This window comes from Amphiura filiformis, unplaced genomic scaffold (genome assembly GCF_039555335.1).
Source record: "Amphiura filiformis unplaced genomic scaffold, Afil_fr2py scaffold_351, whole genome shotgun sequence".
In the NCBI taxonomy this organism is placed as follows: Eukaryota; Metazoa; Echinodermata; class Ophiuroidea; order Amphilepidida; family Amphiuridae; genus Amphiura; species Amphiura filiformis.
Window position 1 is genome coordinate 1,537 of NW_027305815.1, and position 8,220 is coordinate 9,756.

The following is an 8,220-nucleotide window of genomic DNA, read 5'->3' on the forward strand; positions in this document are numbered from 1 at the left end:
GCCAGCCTGGTTTTTTATCGCACAGTAGTTTGTAGAACCTTATCACCTGCACTGTATATATCTTCACTTGGCATGCACACAGCCATCACAGTACGTGATACGCCAGAGGCGGACTGTACTTTACGGAAGAGAGAGAGACCCTTGAATACATTGACATGTGTGATGTTAACAGATGTGAGGTCAAAGGTTCTTAGGGGTCATTTGAGATCATTTTACAAATATGTTCAAAAAGCTTCACCATGTACAGAAGTGTATGAATATTATGATCTGGAATGATCTGTTTGTCAGGGGCAATGTAAGGGAGTATGTAATCAAATGTCATTTAAGGGTCAAGAGAGGTCATTGTTGATTTAGGGCACCATAGGTAAACATATTGTTATTTCTCCCATGTACTTTGATGGATTACAACAGGACTTGGACACAACAAACCTTGAGTACAGTGGCATGTGTGAAGTCTGATCTTGGAATTTGGCAGGACACGTTTTACGCAATGCGTAATTTACTATAGTCTGTCTTGTCTCAAGTTTAAGAGTAACGGCATGTTGGATTTCGCAATGGCATATTTTAATTGTGTTTGCTAACCTAATCATGCGGGCGTATACACACGTGTAGAAGGGACGCTTGCAATGCAACCACGTAAATGCACTGGTTTGAATCTGCCACTGCAAAATCTAACATGGCGTTGCTCTCAACTGGAGACGATACACACCATAACCTACTTGTTTCTTTGGTTTGTAACCTTTTTTTGAGATTCACTCTGTATATGCTAGAGTGAGTTGCAAATCGTTGGGTGGCATGGGCCAAATACAAGGACATAATCGGCAAAGCTCACAACTTAATTTGAATACCATAACCACTTGTGTAGCGATGGGTGTCGTGGGGGCAAATACAAGGACAAAATCAAACTACAATTTCCAATAAGAATCTAAATTAAAGTCCATATTTCATATATGTGACCGTCCCACGCGAATGAGCCGTAAATTCCTCCCCGGTCAATTTTGTTTTATTTCGTGTTTAAAAATAAACATCATAAACTTAAAAATGGTATATCATTTGACTTCAAACGATATCCAGAAGCGGGTTATGGTTTGTTAATGTTTGCTCCTTCAACAAAATTATAGCTTTTTATGCTTTTTACATGTGTCTCTTTTTCCACATTGCTGGCAATATATATCAAACAGTCATAATTGGCGGTCATTTCAAATCATCCCCAAGTCAACGAGGTTTAAGAAAGTTCTCTCATTGTTAATTGTTGGTTATGCATACCTGTACAAAATACAATGCCTGGTAACCCACCACTTGAACAGGATTTAGCAAAAGCAAACAAAGACCAGAGCTATAAAAAGTTCTATAGCCAGCCATCTAAGGTAGAAACTTATTATCCACTTCAACAATAGGATTATTGATTAGTTTTTGACTAGCAAAATAAGACGGATGTCGGGCCAGCTTAAGTTATCGATGAATACGACCTTCGTACACATTTTACACCGTAACACAGAATACAATTTAGGTAATTTACGGCTCGTTTGTGTTGCCGGGTCACATATGATAATAGCCAGAAATAGCTTTTAATTCAGTTTTTGCAAAACTTCAATAGAAATATACATTTAAGTACTGGTATATTAAGTACAACATTATTACAGATTAAATTGTAACATTGGCATGCTAATCTGGGCATAGTACAAAACTTGGTTAACATCATGTTTATATTTACAGAAAGAAAATCCAGAAATTGATGAAGATACAAGTAATAGTAATACTAATACAAACTGTTTATATAGCATTTAAGAAACAAACCAAAAGTTTGATGACATCCTATAAACAAGGGTCAAAAAGTCTCTTGGGTTGAAATCTAATAAAAGCACATTTGTTTATAGGATGTTGTCGAACTGTTGGTTTGTTCCCTTACATAAAACACAATCACAAAGCACTTTTCAGTATTTACAGAGCATACTAGCTCAATGTAAAAGACGAAAAACCACCCTGAAGAGCCACACCAGGGATAAGTACCCTGAAGCAAAAGATTACAATTTTGAAAAAGTGCAAAGCAGATACTTCACTCTAAACAGAATGGAACAGACCCATGGCTCCTCAAAATAACTGTCTGTCAGTCTTTTATTTAATGAATGATTTGTTTTGCTTTAAATGCACACATGCATATGGATAATCACTTCTCAGTTTATATCAAGATAAGATATAAACTGAGCAGTGAGTAATCTTCTTTTCAAGAAGCCTTCACTACAACTGGAAGAAGAAGAAGATATATTCCTTAAATGTATATTATTTAATTTATGTAATATCATAATATTATTTGTACAGACTTTCTTTGTCCCAATTCGCATTTTCTCCATCCAAATACGTATGCGTAACCACAGTCACGATCACACGAAAACAGTACATTAGCATAGTAACCATACAATTATTAGTTTTGTAACAAAAAAGAGAAAGAAAGACAGAAAGACATGAAGAAAGAAAGACATGAAGTCAGTAAGAAATTTGAAGAAAGTAAACAGAAACACAGACAGACAGAAAGAAAGAACTAGAAAGAAAGAAAGACTCAAAGGAAAAAAAGGAAAGAAAAAAAGAAAAAGAAAAAAGGAGAGGTGCATTCTCCATCATTTTGTTTCCCCAAAAAATATTAATGACATCATTTAAGGATGATCTGCTAATACATTCTCACTAGTATAATTATAATTATCAACATGAATTTCATATGTATCATGTTTTTCTAAAAATAAAATTTTGAATACATTTCAACCCATTATTGTTGTGTACAAACTTTTGACTGTTTTATGCTAGAAACCAAGATGAAGACCAAGAACACTTAAATTTACTTAAATCACCTTATAATGCAGGACCCATGTTACCCAAAAATACTGTCCAAACATTCATACCCCACCCCTTAACTATTTAGAATAGTAGGAAATTTGTTTATACATTTAATATAGCTTTGTTATTAATCTTTTGGGAAAGTCATACTGATAAAACAAATTGTACAAAATGGACTACAACATTGTCTCCATTTCATTGTAACAATTTGGTTGTAACCGATCTACAAAATGATTTGACACACGATCTACAGTAGCATACAGAAATGGATTGAGTACAGAATTAATTGGTAAAGTAAATGCTGTAATCCATGGAAACCATTCAGGGGGAAGTTCCTTTACTCCAGTCTGTGCTAGAATACCCAAGACCACGATGGGAAGCCAACACATGAGGTCAGTCAGCGCGACAGCACCCATTTTAATGGCCATTTTGAAATCAGTTTTGAGCAAGGAGAACCCCGATTTACAAATATACACAAATAGGAGTATGTAACATATTGCAATCAACAAACACAACAGAAAGTTAAGCACGAGGAAAAGTCCAATTGATAAATAGTTTTCTAGTTTTGAGCCAATTTCTGTAAATGTTTGTAACTGAAAATGATCATCTGGCCTGTAAAAATTATATGATATGGTGATGTTTTCATAGTTTTCCTCATATTTTTTAGTTGTAGCCAATGGCAACCCAATACATACATCAGAAAATTGATACAATTTATCATCTTGTAAAAATATAGTTACAATGCTTAAAGCAAAAGCAGTAACCCAGGCAAATATTGTCATCAATACTTGTGTCATTTTCCCAAATAGCTTTCGGGTTATAAAGATTTTTCGAAATGCCCAAAGTCTATCTACAGCTATAAGGCTTAGAAAGAGAAGAGATGCTTCACTTGATAAGACTGATAGAAATCCTGCAAATTTACAAAGTGCACCATTTCTCCAATGTTCAGCGAATGAAGGAAAATGCTCACGGTAGTATTGATCGACAGATGCAATGACTAATAAATACACACCCATAAGTAAGTCTGCCAGAGCTAAATTGGTAATAAAAACAATTTGTTTCACTTGCTTTTCATCTGCTGATTTAGACTTCATTTTTTCACATCCCCAAATGAACACCACAGTGTTAGCAAACAAAGCACAAAATCCAAAAATCCATGTACAACATTTGACAGCTGTAGATGGGAGGAGCTGCTTACATGTTAAGTAAGGAGATTTCTCATCTGTTGGAACACATTGAGATTGCCTTATCGTTTCAAGAAAACAACATATTACTGGGCTGTCTACTCTGATGTAACTATTGTTTTGCATGCTCAAGCCCATAAAGGAGTTTTTTGTTATTTTAGTTATATTATTATGGAAAAGGCTTAGAAATTTCAATTTAGTTAAGCCAAACAGTGCTTTACTGTGAATTTGTTCCAATTTATTATTGTGCAGGTCCAGAACTATCAAATCTGTCAAATTTGCAAATTGATATGGATAAAGTCTGACCAGTTTGTTTGATTTGATGTTTAATATCTCTAAAGGCATTCCATTGAATTGGTGGAAAATATCTGTTGGTATTCCAGTCAACCTGTTGTAAGAAAGATCGAGTCCCCTTAAGCTTTTAAGATTTTTAAAAACCACAGAAGGCAATGATTCAATTTCATTGGTAGTCAGTACTAATATCTCTAGATTTGCTAAGCTTTTAAAAAGGTCATATTGTATCATGTTGAGTTTGTTGTCATGCAGGTAAAGCTCTCGCAGTTGATGAAGATCTCTGAATACACCTGATGGCAATGATTCAATCTTATTTTCATTTAGACCTAATATCTCTAGCTTGGTCAAACTGTTGAAAAGGTTACTTTGTATCACATTGAGTTTGTTGCTATACAGTGAAAGCTCTTGTAATTGATGAAGATATCTGAACACTCCTGAAGGTAATGATTCAATGTTATTTTCATTCAGACCTAATATCTCTAGGTTTGTCAAACTATTGAAAAGGTCACTTTGTATTACAGTGAGTTTGTTGACATACAGTGCAAGCTCTCGCAATTGATGAAGATCTCTGAACACACCTGATGGTAATATTTCAATGTTATTTTCACCCAGAGCTAATATCTCTAGCTTTGTCAAATTATTGAAAAGGTCACTTTGTATTACAGTGAGTTTGTTGGCATCCAGTCGAAGCTCTTGTAATTGATGAAGATCTCTGAATACACCTGAAGGTAATGATTCAATGTTGTTTTCATTCATACCTAACATCTCTAGCTTTGTTAAACTATTGAAAAGGTCACTTTGTATTACAGTGAGTTTGTTGACTTCCAGTGAAAGCTCTTGCAATTGATGAAGATCTCTGAATACACCTGATGGTAATGATTCAATATTATTTTCATGCAGAATTAATATCTCTAGCCTTGACAAACTATTGAAAAGGTCACTTTGTATCACATTGAGTTTGTTGTCATTCAGGTAAAGTTCTCGCAATTGATGAAGATCTCTGAATACACCTGATGGTAATGATTCAATCTTATTTTCATTCATAACCAATATCTTTAGCATTGTCAAACTATTTAAAAGGTCACTTTGTGTCACATTGAGTTTGTTGCCATACAGTGCAAGCACTTGCAATTGATGAAGATCTCTGAATACACCTGACGGTAATGATTCAATGTTATTTTCATATAGAATTAGTATCTCTAGCTTTGTCAAACTATTGAAAAGGTCACTTTGTATCACATTGAGTTTGTTGTCATTCAGGTAAAGCTTTTGCAATTGATGAAGATCTCTGAATACACCTGACGGTAATGATTCAATGTTATTTTCATTCAGCCATAATATCTCTAGCTTTGTCAAACTATTGAAAAGGTCACTTTGTATCACATTAAGTTTGTTGTCATACAGGTAAAGTTCTCGCAACTGATGAAGATTTCTGAATACACCTGACGGTAATGATTCAATACTATTATTTTGCAGACTTAACATCTCTAGCTTTATCAAACTATTGAAAAGGTCACTTTGTATCACATTGAGTTTGTTGTCATACATGTAAAGCTCTCGCAATTGATGAAGATTTCTGAATACACCTGATGGTAATGATTCAATACTATTATTTTGCAGACTTAATATCTCTAGCTTTATCAAACTGTTGAAAAGGTCACTTTGTATCACATTGAGTTTGTTGCCATACAGAGACAGCACTCTCAATTGATAAAGATTTCTGAATACGCCCGAGTCTAGTAATTTCCCCAAAGTATTGGAATCCAAGTAAAGGTGTTTTAAATTATAAAGATGACTGAATAAGTTGCTTGGAATGACAGATATATTATTGTGTGATAGGACTAGTGATATCAATGTAGATTTATCATACAGTATTGTTTGGTTCATAAAGGAGAGATCATTGTTATCTAAGGACAAATGGGTTAAATTCTTTGGCAGATTTGTGGGAAAGTTTTGGAAGATATTTGATGTAATATCCAAAAAGAACAGTTTGTTCGGTAGTTTTTCTAATTGAGATAAATGGCAATCAGGAAAAGACAAGACCTTTAACCCTAGCATCTGTGAGAATATATCTGATTCAACTTCCTTTATAACATTTCCCCCTAAATACAGTACCTGTACATTGACTAAACCATCTAACCAACTATGTGAAACATACTGTAGATTATTTACGTTTAAGAGTAATTGTTTTAATTCATACAAATGTGAAAATGATCCAGCTTCTATACTTGAGATTTTGTTGAAAGACAAGTCCAATGTATGAATGTTTTCTAAACCTTCGAAAGTACCAGGTCCAATTGTTTTCATCTTATTCTGGCTCAACAATAAAATGATAACATCTGATCGATTGAGGAAACATTGAGGTTCGATGTGAGTGAGTTGTCTGTTAGAGAGGTCTATTGCAGTCGAGTTTGCGAGAATCAAAGCAGCAGGTCCGGGTGCTAAAAAAATGTTTTTGCTAACGTACATGTCATCTACATGTAGACAGCCAACAAAAAACATCTGGATTTGTAGGGTACAGAAGCAACCATTGGGACATTTCGGGAATTCAGCTAAAAGTATATCATCTGGAAGGTCAAGGTCATATCCAGGTAGCTCATCTGGTTTGAAATATGGATCGCCTTCTAATGTTATCTTGAGAGATGGGTGTAACTCTTGTAGTGTGATATGCAGAATTTGATGATATGGCACTTGATAAATTTCATCAGCGATCTGAAAATTTGTGCACCGTTGGAACTTGAAATTATCAAATGCATGACGGTTACCTGTGCCAAACCATTTGATATATTCAAAGTTGTTTGTTGATGCAATGTTATTGCTCTTCTGTATTTCCAAAATAGATGACACTCTCATGTTGATATGGACTGTACTGCAATTAAGAACTACCGCGCATGGTTCTCCCTGCGTAAATCCAATCCAGCCAAAAGATTGATTCAAGCATTCTGCTCCAGATTCTTCCAAAGTAAAATAGTCTAAAATTTACCAGGAGGACAACCAAAGAACATTCACAGTAATTCCATGATTATTAGAGGAAGACACCACAGAGTGGCACGTTTCATTCTTATACGTCTGAATTGTAAGTGTATCATTCTGGGAAAGAATGAAATGTTGATTTTGACATCTTACAGTATCATTGACTTCAGTCACTTCAGATGATGCTAAATTGAAACACATCACAATTGAGATCAGGAGAAGGTACACGTGCAATCTGTGTGCCATCATGAAAACTGTCAGAATCACAATGAATTTAGATTGGGTTCAAAAATTTGGTTGAGTTGAATGTAGTAACACCAATGTTATGTCCAGACTCCAGATATTGTGTTAAGATAATTTCTGCAAATCTGTAAAATACAAGCCACTCAAACTGGCCGCTAGTGCCATCACCTGCGAATTATTGTTGTTGAAAAGGCAATATCTTTTTCTAGTTAGCTGGTGACATCAGAAACAGTACAATATGTTTTAATTGTGTTTCTCAAAACATTAAAACTGAATTTCACAATATCAATTCCACCATATCCAATGTGCAAACTTGTACTTCCTCTTCAAATTTAGTTGAGTACAGTAACATACAACAGCAATGTACTTCTTTAGTCCTGCCAACCTTTCAACTGTAATTCTAGATTTATGTAGAAAATCTACAAAAGGTGTGTTCTATTATCTCTGATCCCATGCAGTCGTTACCTCCGGCACCACTATACACTTCTAGTTTAATACCAGTTTAGAATTCTGTTTCATGTGAGCAGTACCTTCATACAGTAAAAGGAAGACTTTACCTTTATGTTTAACATTAGCTTTAATACTCGTTAATAATAGTGGAAAATCCCAATTTCCAGTCTTTTCACCCAGCGAGTACAATTTGCAAGCTTCACTAAGCTCAGATAATAGTGAATGGCAAAGCAATGATTCAAGCGGA